General features: G+C 40.0%; 1 pseudogene; it reads right to left on the bottom strand.

Annotated features, from left to right (window-relative positions):
* Positions 1-5,964: 5,964 nt before the first annotated feature.
* On the bottom strand, positions 5,965-7,101 carry LOC123594811 (annotated as a pseudogene).
* Positions 7,102-16,562: the final 9,461 nt, after the last annotated feature.

Below are 16,562 nucleotides of genomic sequence, written 5' to 3'. Positions count from 1 at the left end.
CATTTTACCCTTCTTGCAAGTTAATGAACTAGCTTGCCACAGTTTCATAGAGGCTGCCAGAAGACATAAGATCAGAGACAGAGGACTTCATTGCTTACAGCATAGCAAGCAGAATGAGTGAGAAATAATTTTCTTATTTTAAAAGAGAAATTTATAGAAGGAATAACAGGGGAAAATAAAGTAATCAGGAAGTACGATTTGTTCTGACACAGTAGAATGTACGAATCCATGTTGGGTTTTAACAGACCAGATGTGGCCCAGATAGTAGGGCTGGGTAAATACAATTATCTTTAAGATAAGGGCTGGCTTCCGGCTGGCTTTAAGATGATTTCTCTCTCATGGCTCACTCCTGCTAGCCTCAGTCTCTGATTTCTATAGAGTCCTAGTTCTGCCACTAAATGGAACACAGTGAATGAGAGGTTATTATACAACGGTCCTTTCTCTTTCACGGTCACGTTGTCCAATATTGTAGCCAGGAGCCACATGTGGCTATTGAGCACTGGAGCTGTGGCTAGTCTGGATTCAAATGTGCTATAAGTGCAAAATACACACTGGATTTCAAAGATTTAGTTTAAAAAAAGGAAAGTATCTCATTAATAATTTTTATATTGATTACATGTTGAAATAATATTTTGGATATATTATTGAAATAAAATACATTATCATGCAAGTGCTCATCAGGAAATTTCACATTGGCTTTTTAAAAGACCACATTCCTGGGATAGGTTGAAACTCTAATAGGCTTGATTTGCTGTCATGGAGGAAAGTTTGACCAAATTTTGACCAAATTTTGACCAAATTTTCTTCTTAACACCAGTGACCGGTGCAGGCAGACATTAGATGAAGATCTGTAAGGACTTGTTAGGACAAAGCAAACTTATACTTGGGAGCTTCAATTAATAAGGAATTCTAAATAGAATTTAGGCTGGGTTAATAAATTAGCTAAAGTAACAAGGTTTTTGGGGTGCCTGGGTGGCTCCGTCGGTTAAGTGTCCCATTTTGGCTCAGGTCATGATCTCACGGTTCATGAATTTGAGCCCCGTGTTGGGCTCTGTGTTGACAGCACAGAGCCTGCTGCAGATCCTATGTCTCCCTTTCTCTCTGCCCCTCCCCCCACCTCTCAAAAAATAAATAAACATTAAAAAAATAAAGTGACGAGGTTTGTTTATATAAGCTTCTTTGGCTCTGAATTCCCATCTCTGATGATAAGGATGTCTCTTTATCTCCTGGTCCAGGAAGGGTACCTTTCACATGAGACATTCTTTCCTCCTTTCTGGAGGGACAGGAGGGTCAGAGTGTTCTTCTTGCACTGGCTGTTTCTGAAATAACTTTAACTCAATCAATATGCTGCTGTGGCATTTCTTGGGGCAGCCTGCCCTGAGCCCCAAGACTTCCAAGAATTTAGAAATAGATGTGTTACGGAAACTGGTCTGGACCACCCGGCAGAAGAACCAAGTGGCACTCAGAGATCTTGAAAGGCAGGAGGTTTATTTTAACACCAGTGAGCTCAGAGGAGATCATTCTCCAGAGGTCTGAGTCCCGAGCATAAGCAGAGGGGACAATTTATAGTCTGTTACTTCTGCATTCCTCATTAGTAATAATTTGGCATGAGCGGCAAGCAGGGTGGGAAGAAGAAGCCCGGAGGGGAGTCTTCAGGCAGGGACTGGGATTCCCCTATCAGTCCTGTTGGCCATCATATAACAGATTTTTCCCTATCAGATGCAAAACTGGTCAGCATCCACAGGCAATAATCCATTCCATCCACTAAACTATTCATTTGCATTTTGATGGATGTGAATCACTTACATCATTATCATTTTTCAACAATTTACAGAGTTGTAAAATAGCTCAAAGACCTTAAAAGGCCTGAGCTCCCATGGAATCAGATAACCTGGAAGGGTGCACCAGATGGGACACCCAGAAAATAATTTTGTTTGGTCCATTTCAAAGTTTTTTACAAATTTTCCCGATAGAAGTAAAGAAATATTCTCTGGGCAGTCTATTAAGAAGCAGAATGTAGGGGTGCCTGGGTGGCGCAGTCGGTTAAGCGTCTGACTTCAGCCAGGTCACGATCTCGTGGTCCGTGAGTTTGAGCCCCGCGTCAGGCTCTGGGCTGATGGCTCAGAGCCTGGAGCCTGTTTCTGATTCTGTGTCTCCCTCTCTCTCTGCCCCTCCCCCGTTCATGCTCTGTCTCTCTGTCCCAAAAATAAATAAACGTTGAAAAAAAAAAAAAAAAAAGAAGCAGAATGTACATTGCAGACTGGCCAGGTCTTCTGAAACAAAGGAAAAATGGTTTCTTGTGGCAAAACTGCTTGCTACCCAGGAGATAAGTGATGAGTCATTTGGGAATTGCATCTTTTAAGTACAAAAATACTGGTCTTTATTGGGGAAAGAACAATCAAAGGGAAATTTGATGAAATTTGCCTTGGGGAGAGAAATAGGATTAATTTAGCAGGCATTTCAGTTACAAAATGTTCAGCTACAGATCAAAACTATTGAGGGGGAAAAAAGGCAGTTCATAAAACTTTCTTAATTCAGGCTCCCCAATTCAGGTTTCATAATGAATTTTGACATGAGGTGGGATGATTACTTTTATTTTTTAATTTTTTGACAGCTATATTGAGATATAATTCACATACCATAGAATTCACCTATGTAAAGTGTATGATTTTTTTTGTTATATTCACAAGATGGGCAACCATAGTCACAATCTGATTTTCATTCTGCCTAAAAGAAACCTGGAACCTATTAACAGTCAGTCCCCACTCCTACCCCAGTCTGTCTCTCACCCCCCACCCCCACACCAGCCCTAAGGAACCACTAATCTACTTTCTGTCCCTATGGATTTGCCTATTCTGGACATTTCAGATCAATGGAATCATATAGTATGTGTTTTGTGACAGAATTGTATCATTTATCACTTGGCATAATTCAAAGTTTACCTATCAGTACTTTATTCTTTTTATTGCCAAATAATATTCCATTGTATGGGAATGATATTGTGATTTGTAATAGATATATATTTGGTCTTCATCCCCCATTTCTGGCACAGAGCTCCTAAAACTTTGGAATTTCCTAAGTGAAGAGAATGATAAAGGTGGCTGTTCTTTGTTATGTTAATAAGGTGGATTTTGGAAAACCTTTAAGGATGAGGGCTGGTTGCCAGGGAAGCTAACCATGTGATTGGAGGGTTGGAACTTTCAGTCCCACCCATTGATCTCTGGGGAGAGGAGAGGCCATGCAGGTTGAGTCAATTGGCAATAGCCAGTGACTTAATTGTTCATGCCTGTATAATGAAGCCTTCATGAAAATCTGAAAGGAGGTGCAGGGTTCAGAGAGTTTTTGGGTTGGTGAATAAGCAGGGGTGCTGTGAGAGTGGTAAGCTTGGAGAGAGCATGGTCACTCTGCACCCTTTCCCCATGCATCTCTTCCATCTGGCTGCACTTGAGTTACATCCTTTTATAATGAACTTGCTATCTAGTAAAAAAAAAATATTTTGCTCTGTTCTATGTGCTGCTCTAGCAAATTAATTAAACCTCTTTCAGTTAACTTCTGAGGAAGTCATGGAAACCTCTAATTTATAGCCAGTTGGTCAGATGTACCTGGAACAACTCAGACTTGGCAATTGGCATCCTGAGTTGGAGGGGATTGTTAGAGCCTCCAATCTGTAGCCAGTCGGTCAGAAGCATAGATAACGACCTGGGGTTGCAAATGCTGTCTGAAGTGGGTGGGGAGGCAGGACTGAACACTTAACCTGTGGAATCTGAAGCTATCTTGGGGTAGATAGTGTTAGGGAAAAATCTGTTATAAGATGGCCGACAGGACTGATAGGGGAATTCCAGTCCTTGTCAGAAAACACCCCTTCTGGGATTTTCTTCCTACCCTGCTTGCCACAGGTGCCAAATTACTACTAATGAGGGATTCGCAAGTAACAGACTATAAATGGTCCCCTCTGTTGATGCTCTGGGCTCAGATCTCTGGAGAATGATCTCATCTGAACCCACTGGTGTAAAATAAACCTCCTGCCTTCCAAGATCTCTGAGTGCCACTTGGTTCTTCTGCAGGGTGATCCAGATCAGTTTCCATAACATTAGAACTGAGTTGAGTACCAGCAGGGTGTCTAAGAATTGCTTAGTGTTCTGTGGGAACCCTCCTCCCTCCCCCCCCCCCCCAAACGCACATATTGGAATTGGGTCCAAGAACGCTAAAGAGTGGATGTACCAAATCTTAATTCATTTAGCAGTTGATGGGCATTTAGGTTGTTTCCACTTTTTGGTTATCTTAAAAATTTTTTTTTTTTTTTATTCGGGGGGGTGGGCAGAGGGCAAGAGAGAATCTTAAGCAGGCTCCACGCCCAGTGCAGAGCCAGATGCAGGGCTTGATGCAGGGCCTGATGCAGGGCTCCATCTCACAACCGTGAGACCATGACCAGAGCCGAAATCAGGAGTAGGATGCTCAACTGACTGAGCCACCCAGGTATCCCACTTTTTGGTCATTTTGATATAGGGCTGTGAACATTTGTGTGCAAGTTTTTATGTGGACTTATGTTTTCATTTCTCTTGGAAATATACCTTGGAGTAAAATTTCTGGATCATATGACAATACAATTTTTAGCTTTTTGAAGAATAAGTATTTTATGTTAAGCATTTTATTTTTTTTATTTTATTATTTAAAAAAAATTTTTTTTTTCAACGTTTATTTATTTTTGGGACAGAGAGAGACAGAGCATGAACGGGGGAGGGGCAGAGAGAGAGGGAGACACAGAATCGGAAACAGGCTCCAGGCTCTGAGCCATCAGCCCAGAGCCCGACGCGGGGCTCGAACTCACGGACCGTGAGATCGTGACCTGGCTGAAGTCGGACGCTTAACCGACTGTGCCACCCAGGCGCCCCAAGCATTTTATATTAACATCAGCAGTGTATGAGGGTTCCAATTTTTTCCATATCCTTTACACCACTTGTTATTGTCCATCTTTTTGATTTTAGCTATCCTTGTGGTATGAAGTGATATCTCATAGTGGTTTTGATTTGTATTTCCCTGATGACTAATGATCTTGAGCATCTTGTCATGTGTTTATTGGTCATTTGTATATCTTTTTTGGAAAAATGTCTATTCAAATCCTTTGCCCATGTTTTTAGTTATTAGTCTTTTTATTATCGAGTAGTAAGAGTTTTTTTACATATTCTGGATACCAGTCAGATATGTCTTTTCCAAATGTTTTATTTTGTGGGTTGTCTTTTTGCTATTTTGATGGTGTTCTTTAAAGTACACAATTTTTAATCTTGATGATGTCTGATTTATTTTTTCTTTTGTCCCTTGTGTTTTTGGTGTTCTATCTGAGAAATCATTCCTAACCAGAGAGCATGAAGATGTATTCTTATGATTGCTTCTAAGTGTTTTGTAGGTTTAGCTTTTACATTTAGGTCTATGATCCATTTTAAGTTAATTTTCCATAGAGTGTAGGGATCCAGCATCACTCTTTTGCATGTTGTCCCAGCACCAGTTGTTGAGAAGACTATCTTTCTCCACTGAATTGTCTTGCTATTTCTTGTAAAAAATCACTTGACCATGTGGCACCTGCGTGGCTCAGTCAGTTAGGTGTCCAACTTAGGCTCGGGTCATGATCTCACGGTTTGTGAGTTCGAGCCCCACATTGGGCTCTCTGCTGTCAGCACAGAGCCTGCTTTGGATCCTTTGTCCCTCTCTCTCTGCACCTCCTCCCCCCTTCAGAATAAATAAACATTAAAAACATTATCTATCTACCAATCTATCTATCTATCTATCTATCTATCTCCATATGCCAGTTCTGTCCTGATTATTATAACTTTACAGTAAATTTTGAAATTGGGAAGTGTGAATTCTCCAGATTTGTTCTTTTTATCCAGATTGTTTTGGTTATTATGGTTTATGAATTTTAGTATCAGTTTGTTAACTTCTGCAAAAAAAAAAAAGGCAGTTGGGATTTTGATAGGAAGTGCATTAAATTTATAGATCTAAAGATTACTTTTAAAATTTAATGAAAAGATTTGCTAAACTCAGTTGTTATTTGCTGATACTTGAGCTTTATCCATTCTCATGTAAACTGCTAATGTGTTTAGTTCAGTTTACAATTGCATAGTTTTGTAGACTACGTATGGAAAGGCAAAGGATGAGGAGAGGGTGATAAGATTTGTTATAGAAGTTGTCTAACAGTCTGGTAATGAAAGGACCTGTCTTTTGACTGTGTATTCATGTTCCAATGTATTGTGTTTCATGTTCTAATGTGCTTCATCAAACTCAAGATGTTAAATAGATTGGTAGTTTTTGCTGAGTTTTCCCCATAATTATGTAAATGAATATAATGAATTTTAATGCCAACATTGTTTTCAAGGAGATTAAATTTCCTTTTTTTATTCAAATTTTATAAAATTGGGAAGTGCTGTTTTAATAAAGAGTATTTTTTTTTATTTTGGTTTGAACATAACCTCAAGATCTTATTGTCTTCATAATAAAGTGAAATATGAAGCTTAGAAATGGATCATGTGGCCCTTTCTCTTCTTATGTCCTCTCAATTCCAAATGCTTGCATCTTTTTAATAGCCATCATTTTCATACATCTGTAGTTGGGTTCAATACAGTCAATCCTCAGCATAACCCTCTTTGTTGTTTTTGTTTTTTTCCAGAAAATCGGCTTAATCCGCTCACTGTAGCCATTCTGCTTCCTGTCATAATGCTGCTTTCTCTGGGCATACAGAGAATCATTGCCCTTCTTGTATTGTGTCACTTTGTGTTGTTGGTACTTGCCACACTTCTTACAGAGAGTCCAGCAGGTTTTAGGAATGTTCACCATGTTTTGAGAGCACTATCAGCATGGAAAAGCAAGAATGAATATTTTGAATGAACCCATTATAATCACCCAAAACTCCAGAAAAGCAAACATATTTGAATGAAAAATAGAGTTACTTTTAAGAGTCTAGAATTATAAACCCAGCAGATATCTCATGTATATGTGAGGATGTGCTTGATTTCATAAAGAAATTGCCAGATCAAATGACTTAAGATGCTATAAATTAATCTGAAATATAAAAGCAATTATCATAGACATAAATCTTAAAAATATTGACTACAGGGGCACCTGGGTGGCTCAGTCAGTTAAGCGTCCAACTTAGGCTCAGGTCATGATCTCAGTTTGTGATTTCGAGCCCCCTGTCGGGCTCTGTGCTGACAGTTCAGAGCCTGGAGCCTGCTTTGCATTCTGTGTCTCCCTCTCTCTCTATCCCTCCACCGCTTGCACTCTGTGTCACTCTCTCAAAAATAAATAAACATTAAAAAAAATACATTGACCACAAAGCTGTCACTCATGACCATACCAAGAGAATGAAAGACATTTAGGCTACAAAGACACGCTCAAAATGCGTATGACTCAGAGTGGTTTGGCTTTGAAGCAGGTTGGACTTACAGAGCTACACAGAGAGAAAGGGGGACATAATGAGCCAGGCTGGATTTGGGTTTGTATACATGACCCAACAACAAAGAGCACTTAATGTCTCCAACACAGTGCCTTAAAGATGGGGTGCCTGGGTGGCTCAGTTGGTTAAGTGTCCGACTTCAGCTCAGGTCATGATCTTGTGGTTCGTGAGTTTGAGCCCCACATTGGGCTCTGTGCTGACAGCTCAGAGCCTGGAGCCTGCTTCGGATTCTGTGTCTTCCTGTCTCTCTGCCCCTCCCCTGCTTGTGCTCTGTCTCTCTCTTTCTCTCAAAAATAAATGTTAAAAAAAAATAAAAAAGAAACCATAGATTTGGGGCCCCTGGGTGGCCTAGTTGGTTGAGTGTCCGACTCTTGATTTCAACTCAGGTCATGATCTCACTGTTCGTGGGATCGAGTCCCACATCGGGCTTCATACTGTCAGCATACAGCCTACTTGGGATTCTCTCTCTCCTCTCTCTGCAAGTCCCCCCCCCCCCCTCCAAATAAATAAATAAACAAACTTAAAGAAAAAAAAAAGAAACCATAGATTTGAACTGAGTTGACATTGAATTCTTGGAACTGGCTCAAATTTTCAACCAGAAACAGAATCAAGTTAAAAGCTTGTTTTTCAAAAGGTAGAGCCATTTGATATTGTGAAGCTGTGAAGCACAAGAATACACTGGGGACATGGCAGCATGAATGACCAGGAAAAGGTCTCTCATTCCTGTAATTAGGAAGGTGATATGCTTTGCTTAGACCAGAGTGCCAGTGCACTAGGGGCTTGGGAATTGAGGCAATGGGTCCATCATGTAACCTGTTCAAATGAACTTTGTTAGTCCTGGTAAAAAAGGCTGTACATCATGGGCATATTGAGGCTAAGATTTTCCCAAGCATATGTGGCCTATGGTGGCTCACTTCGTTTTCACTCTTTATGCTGGTGGTGATAAGGTCCTTCACAAAGTCTTGCCTTGGACGCAACTAGATGGTGCTGAAAGTATTGGCGCATTTAGTTGGGTCAGACAAGGGCCAATCTTTCTTATTGGGGTAACCAGAACCATAATGAACCAGTTTTTATTTAATTATTAATTGAAAAAAATGCTTAGCAAGTGCTATAATATACTAGGTCCTGTGCTAGGATTTGGAGATACGGAGATGAATGGGACTTAGGGCTCTTGGTCTGGTGGGGAGACCCATATACCAGATTTCTGGAAGAATGTTGGTGTCTTTCAGTGACTGAAGGATTAAGGAAGAATAAGTTTTGGGGTGCCAGGGTGGCTTAGTCGTTTAAACGTCTGACTCATGATTTTGGCTTAGGTCATGATCTGGTGTTTTGAGTTTGAGCCCGTGTTGGGCTTTGGGCTGATAGTGCAGAGCCGGGTTGAGATTCATTCTCTACCCACCCCCCCTGCCTCCTGCCTCTCTGCCCCTCCCCTGCTTGTGCTCTCTCTCAAAATAAATAAACATTAAAAAAAAAAAAAGGAACAAGTTTTGAGGGTCAGTGAATTTCATTTGGAGCTACTGAGGTTTTAAAGCCTGTGGAGCATCCAAGTGGAGATAGCTGGTGGGCATTTGGAACTATATCTGAATCTCAGGAGAGAAGTCCAAAGGGGAAGTCTAGCTTTGTGAGTCATCATTTTACATATGCTAATTGAAGTCACTGGCACTGATTAAGTCTCAGATTCTGTAGAGTAAGGAAGAGAAGGATTAGAGCTGAATATTTTGAAAATCCTTTCATTTCAGTGGTGACATCTGATGAATACTATTGTCTGAATACACATTGCTCTCACATTGAATTTACATTTGAAAAGCATGAATAAACCTGCAAAACACATTCAAAGGGAAACTATCACAGCAAATACAGACACTGGACATTTTGAAAGTAAAATTTAAAATTCGGGCCAATAACAGAATGCAGAGTATCTTCAAAATCAAAGAGGAAGTTAGAACATTAACTATATTAAGGAAATAATATAGATAAAGTGGCCAGAGTTTCTGACCTCAAAGTAAGCCCTAATAATTTCAACTATTCTTATGGGAACTATGGGATATAATATTTGAAATCAGAACTGTCTGGAATTCATGGTTGAGATCAATATAGAAGACTCAAGTAACAAAAGGACCGTTCATACATAATAACTGGAAAATTAAGAGGTTATCTGGGATCTAGATTTGTTGATAACTTTGAGATGGGTTGAATTGTTAAACAGATCCCAGTTATCTGTATTACGGTGTAACAAACTCCCTCAAAACTTAGTGGCTTAAGACAATAACAACTTCTTATTTATTTTTTTAAATTTATTTTGTTTAAGTTTATTTATTTCTTTTGACAGAGGGCTAGCGAACGCACATGAGCACAAAAGGGCAGAGACAGAGCCTGACGGGGGCTTGAACTCATGAATCGTGAGATCATGACCCGAGCTGAGATCAAGAGTTGGATGCTTAACCGACTGAGCCTGCCGGGTGCCCCACAACTTCCTATTTCTGATGGTTTCTGTGAGTGGGTTGGGCTCCACTAGGTAGTTCTTCTCCTAGATGTGGTGCTGGCTGCATTCAGCTGGGAGCTCAGCTGGGGTGGGAAGGTCTAACATGGTATCAAATACACGTCTGGCCTCAGCTGGAATGGTTTGGGGCTGGCCAGACCTCTCTCTTCTTATTTAGTGATTTAGCTTGAGCTTTTTTAACCTGTCAGGTGATTCCCAAAAACACAAAAGCAGAAACTATAACTCTTCTTAAGGCCTTGAAGTTCTTGTAGTTCTTAGAAGTACTAGAATGTCACTTTTGTGTCATTCTGCTGACCCAAGCAAGTTACAAAACCGGTCCAGGGGAAAGTACGCTCCACCTCTTGATGTGAGGAGTGGTATGTGTGTTCAGGGATGGAGGGGATTTTTGGTGGTCATCTTTGGAAATGACCCACCACAAGAGTTGAGTTCCCTTTTCAACTTGGCTGCAAGTACTACAGTCTTCTGCAGGACACTCTGCTTTGTCCTCACTTCCAGGTGAATACTAAGAGTTCCTGATGACATTGTAGTTCCTATAACTTTCTAATACGTTTTGCTGAAAAAGTCCACTGAAGGGAAGTTCATAAAAATTTAGAGGGCCTTTTCTGAACAGACCTTTGCCACCAAGTTACCTAAGTTTCTCTCTTATTTCCTTCTTCTCAATGTTTGCCAGCTTTCTTTCAGCTAATTCCTAAAGTTAAGGAATTGTTATGTTGTGGAATTCTATGATAGTATCTTTTCCACGTACATGGTAGAAGTGCTGGGAGGAGAGGAGGAAGACTATGTTGAGCGGGTTATTTCAGGGGTGGCAGAGCAGGTGGCTTTGGGGACATGACCTGTATCATTCACTGTGTGTTCGAGGGTTCCAGTCACCACTGCCCTTCTTCATGTGTGAAGTAGTATGTACTTCCATCAGGGATTTGGAGCTTGGCCATAAGCCTCAAGCAGATAAGGGAGGTTTGAAAAAGAATAAGGTTGGATTTGTGAACATTGGCATTTTTTCCTGGGTGCTGAAGAGTAGGCAGAGCTTGGTGACCACATAGCTTAGAGTCAGATGAAGACCTGGAAAGAGTGACTCTCAGGTGAAAGTATGACATTCACAGCTTTTGGTCTTTTCTTTCTTGCAACAGAGTTTTCAAAAAAAAAGTGCAGGTTGAAAAGGGAAAGGAGAGAGAGAGAGAGAGAGAGAGAGAGAGACAGAATGAGAGGGAGACCGAAGTGTATTGGTATAGTGGTTTGTAGCACAGACTTTGTGATATTTAAGGAAGTGATGTGTGTGTTGGTTTGTGGAAAGGATAAATAGTCAAGGGGGAAGGATAGTGGGACTAGACAGCATGGATGAGAGAGTGGCTTCTCAGGTAGGACAGGGAAAAGCTCCTGGGAATTTTGGGTTGCCTGAAAATTGGAGAGGAAAGAGGCTTTTAGTAAAAGTTGTAAGCTCCATGTAGTTGCATCCTTTTATGTAGAGATTGGGGTTCCTGGTTGGAAGATGCTTCTTGAACAGCAGAACCTCTCAGGCTCACTGCTTTGATGACCTTACCTATCTTAGGGAACTTTGGACCCCAAATCTTTATTTGGGAAATGTTGACTCATTTTGTGCTATTCTTATCTTCTTGTTTTATTTCTCCTAGTAGTTTCTAATGTAATTTTGGAAAATGTCAATCTGTCTCCACTGAGCCATGGAAATACAAAGAAAAAGATTTTCTGAGTTGTTGTTCAGCTAAAGAGAATGAAGGAGAAAAGTATGTTGGCCCGGGGGTGGGGGTGGGGGAGTCCCGAGGCTGTCAAAATTGAATAACAAAGAGGTAAATATGAAGCTAAAGAGTAAGAGTGTTGCTTTCTTATAGTTACCACTTTGCTTCTGTTAAATCCCAGTGGAGCTTTTCTCTGCCTTTAAGGGTATATCTGAGTGCTGTTGTCTTATAGCAATGGTTCTCAACTGTAGAATGGGAGACCATAATTAGTTTGGAGGAGTTCCATCTATGATGCTGATATTCTGTTCTCTTCCTTCTCCCCTTCCATCCAATTGAGGATTGCACCACGGATTCTTGACCAACTGCAGAATAACATTTAAACTCGTGCATCAAACATTTAAGAACCTTTTTAATGTGGCTCCCCACACTGTACCTTGCACTTCCTCCCAGCTGAACCTATTATTATGGCCAGTTCAGCATCTTCTGGACCTCATACCACTTCTCAGCTCCATTGCTTAGCACTAATGTGCTTGACTCTTCTTATACCTGTTCTGCCGAAGGTTTTCCCATTCTTCAAGACCCCTCTTAGGGCCTTCTCATTTCATGAAGCCTTCCATAGATTCTCCAGCCATACTGATTAGACCTTGTTTCTGAATGATAGTTAAGTGGGGCCAGCAGTGGGAAGAGAAGGCTATGAATGCAGAGAAATAAACAGATTATTTACATGGGAACCTGTTGACAACCTCTTGTAGTTGAGTTAATCTAATGACCCTAATGCTTTTGACACAGATTTTTAGGGGTATGAATAATTTTCTCCTCAAATGGCTTCTGAAGTCCCCCCTGCCCTCTCACCACAACTTACGAGTTTCTTTTTTTTTTTATTTTTTATTTTTTTTCTTTTTAACGTTTATTTTATTTTTGAGACAGAGAGAGACAGAGCATGAACAGGGGAGGGTCAGAGAGAGGGAGACACAGAATCTGAAACAGGCTTCAGGCTCTGAGCTGTCAGCACAGAGCCAGACACGGGGCTTGAACTCACGGACCGCGAGATCATGACCTGAGCCAAAGTCGGCCACATAACCCACTGAGCCACCCAGGCGCCCCTTACGAGTTTCTCGATGAAGGAAATGTTCTGTAAATTGATCACATGACTACTACAACCAACAATTGATTTATCACTGCGCACTTCAGTAATTATCTATAAGTCCATGATGGGGTGGTCATACTTAACCAAACTCATGATCACCAGTTCTCAACCTTATCTTGTAATGAATGACACCACTGTCCATTTGATTCCACAAGACAGAAACCTAGGAGTCATCCCAGCCACTTCTTTCCTTTATTCTTTATTGTGGTCTGTCATCAAGCCTTACTAACTGTATCATTTAAATACCTCTTAGATCTGTGTCCTTTTTCTCTGTTTCTACAGCCAGCTCCCCAGGTCAAGCTAGAACTCTCACCCAGACCAGTGTGGTAGACTCCTAATTGTTCTCCCTGTGTCCACCCTGGTCTCTTTCCAATCCAGGCTCCACACTGAAGCCATTATCATCTTTTCAAAATGCAAGTTGGATCACATCACCCCTCCATGTCTTGACCTTAAAATTCTTCAGTGATTTCCACTGTCCTATGTTAAAAACTCCAGTCTTACATAGTCACAATCTTACCTCTCCACCTCTTCTCAAAGTACTTCCTCATCATTTCCCTGTGTCGCAGCTAAACTGGCCTTTTTTCAATTCTCTGAAAAAACCATGCATTTTCTGTAACAGGGTCATAGCACACGTTGCCCGCCCCCCCTCCCCCCAGTGCTTCGTCTTGTATTTTTGATTCCAGCTCAGGTGTCACTTCTACAGGGAAGCTGTCCCTGGATTACTCTCTTTTATAACTATTTACTTGACAGTCCTCATTCCGTTTGTAATCATGTACTTACTTGTGTGATTATTTGACCCTGAGCCCCACGAGGGCAGGTGCCAACGGGCAAGGTACACAACAAGTGCTTGTTAAATAAATGTTTGTTGATAAACGTGTAGCATTTGGATTTGAAGTCATGGAGATTGGTTTGGGGCAGGGAGAGGAGAGAAAAAGTATCTCATACAGGTCACAAAGGATCATTAACGATCCAGAGACAGGAAAGTGAGTGGGATCATATATGTAAAAGCAAGTAATGTTAAAAGGCTATTCCTGGTAACTGTTTGTTCAAATGACATCACAATTAGTATTCAAATAACTGCATGATATTTCACTGATTAGATATATATATATAATTCCCCTCAATTTCCTTATTAGATATTTAGGTTGTTTTCACTGTTTTCATTAGCATAAAGAGCAATGTAGTGAACTCAAATATATTCTTATGCTATAATTCACACTTTTTTTTTCTCACTGCTTGACTGCATGAGTAAAAGCAAGCTATTTAGGACTTCTTTAGGTCCACACTTGCTTAAAAAATTCCCTATAATAGTTCCATAAATCCAAAAATACAGTGGTTGATCAGTAAAAATTGTTAACTTTACTGATTAATAAGGAGGTACCACACTTAAACAGCATCTCATTATAAATCTACTAAACGTTCTAGCATTTTGAAAGTGTGCCAGGCTTATTTCAAGAAGTCAACTTGGAACTACTGGGCTAAAGCAGAAGAATATGTGGGAAGGACAAGAAATAGCTGAGTAGGTGGAAAGAATCAGAATGAGAGAATGAAGTAGACAAAGGGCAGTGGTTAATAGTAATTAGTAAATATCAAAAGCAAATAAGGATAAGACATGCTTAATGATTGTGCTAGAAGTAGGGTGGGCAAAGCGCAAGGTAAAGGATCCAATTATTCTTCAAGAGCTATTTGGTCAAGTTAACTGGAAGATATGACAATAGTTCGCTCTATGAACTAAATCATAAAGACAAAGGTCAAAGATGAAAGCTGTGTTTAAAATTCCCATCAATTGCATGGCCAGCAGAGGATGTGTGATCAAGTGAGCCACCTTGGGCATTTGAACAGCTTTACATGTCAAAACCATTAGCCATGAACCTTACTTAACAATGAGGCAGTCACCTTTAGCAAGCTGCTTTTCCAAAAGTAAAATCAACCCTAGATAGTCATTAACTTGAGCAATACTTGAGTCTCTTTTTTTTAATACTTGATTTTTCTCACAGTTGTAAGATGAAATTCATGGAAAATGGATGAAAGCTTACTCCATAGTTTATCACTCCAATAGCCAGTGGTTCTGGAATATGTGATATGAAAAGCCCTGGACTCCTGTTTTAGTTTTTAAGACATCAAGAGATCATACGGGAATTATTAGACATGCCTTGTAGTACAATCTTGTTTCAGAATTTCTGGAGCCATCAGGTAAGTGCAACTTCTTTACATACTATAAACAGTATATATTTTTTCTAACTATAAAAATATTACATGATTATTGAAAAAATGAAGGATATAACTTCAAAGAAGCCAGGATCATCCTCTACCCTACCACAATCAATCCAGTTATCTAGGGGCCATTTTTGAGTGTTTTCTTCCTGTCTTTTAAAGTGCGTTTTTAGGGGCGCCTGGGTGGCTCAGTCGGTTAAGCGTCCAACTTTGCCTAGGTCATGATCTCACAGTCCCTGAGTTCCAGCCCTGCTTCGGGCTCTGTGCTGACAGCTCAGAGCCTGGAGCCTGCTTTGGATTCTGTGTCTCTCTCTCTCTCTCTGCCCCTCCCCTGCTCACTCTCTCTCTCTCTCTCTCTTTCTCAAAAATAAATAAACATTAAAAAAAAATTCAAAGTGCATTTTTAGAACAGGGTTGAGATCATACAACATATAAAATACAAGATCTATTTTCATTCTAAAGCTATTTTATTTTATTTACCAAAGAGCAACCATATATTATGAAAACCATGATCTGAACCAAATAAATAGAGTCTGATAAAATCAGGCCAGTGACTTTCTGTTTTGTCTAAGCTCTAACTTACACCTTTCCTTCCTCATCCTGTTTATTAAGCTTTGAATATCCTTGGCTCCTTTCTTCCCTTCTCCTTGACTATACCTATCTGTATTGATTATTCATTTATGTGTTGTCTACTGAATTTAAGAATTTATTTATTTGATGTCTTGTTTTCTAAATTTATAAGGATTATATGTCTTATCTCATCTTATTCTTTGATGGCAGGGGACATCCATTACGCAGTTATATACCTGTCCTAGTAAATAGTGAACACCCAGGCATATAGTAGGTGCTGAAGAAATATCTAGGATTAACACCAAAAATGTTCTGGCAAATACTTGCATGAGCAGATGTAGTGGTTGAACCATCCAGACCGATGCAAACAAATAAAGACTATATAGCTGCACCATCCAGTATGGTAGCCACTAATCATATGTGGCTATTGAGCACTGAATTATGGCCAATATGATTTGAGATGTGCTGTAAATGTAAAGTACATATTGAATTTTGGAGATTTAGTGTACAAAAAAAGAATATAAAACATCTCAATATTTTAAAAGTTGATTACTTGTTGAAATGACAATATTTTGGATATATTAAGTTAAAATCTATTATTGAAATGAATTTCATCTCTTAACTTTTTACCTTTTTTAACATGGTGCTAAGAAATGTAAAATTACATGGGGCGCCTGGGTGGCTTGGTCGGTTAAGCGTCCGACTTTGGCTCAGGTCATGATCTCATGGTCCGTGAGTTTGAGCCCTGCGTCGGGCTCTGTGCTGACCGCTCAGAGCCTGGAGCCTGTTTCAGATTCTTTGTCTTCCTCTCTCTGCCCCTCCCCTGTTCATGCTCTGTCTCTCTCTGTCTCAAAAATAAATAAACATTAAAAAAATTAAAAAAAAAAAGAAATGTGAAATTACATATGTGGCATGTGATATATGTATATATTTATATATGGCATTATGACATATATATGTCTTTTATAGGTACTATATGTATGTATATATGAC

This window comes from Leopardus geoffroyi, chromosome X (genome assembly GCF_018350155.1).
Source record: "Leopardus geoffroyi isolate Oge1 chromosome X, O.geoffroyi_Oge1_pat1.0, whole genome shotgun sequence".
Lineage (NCBI taxonomy): Eukaryota > Metazoa > Chordata > Mammalia > Carnivora > Felidae > Leopardus > Leopardus geoffroyi.
The sequence above is the reverse complement of the archived record's forward strand: the minus strand, read 5'-3'. Positions and strand labels throughout refer to the sequence as shown.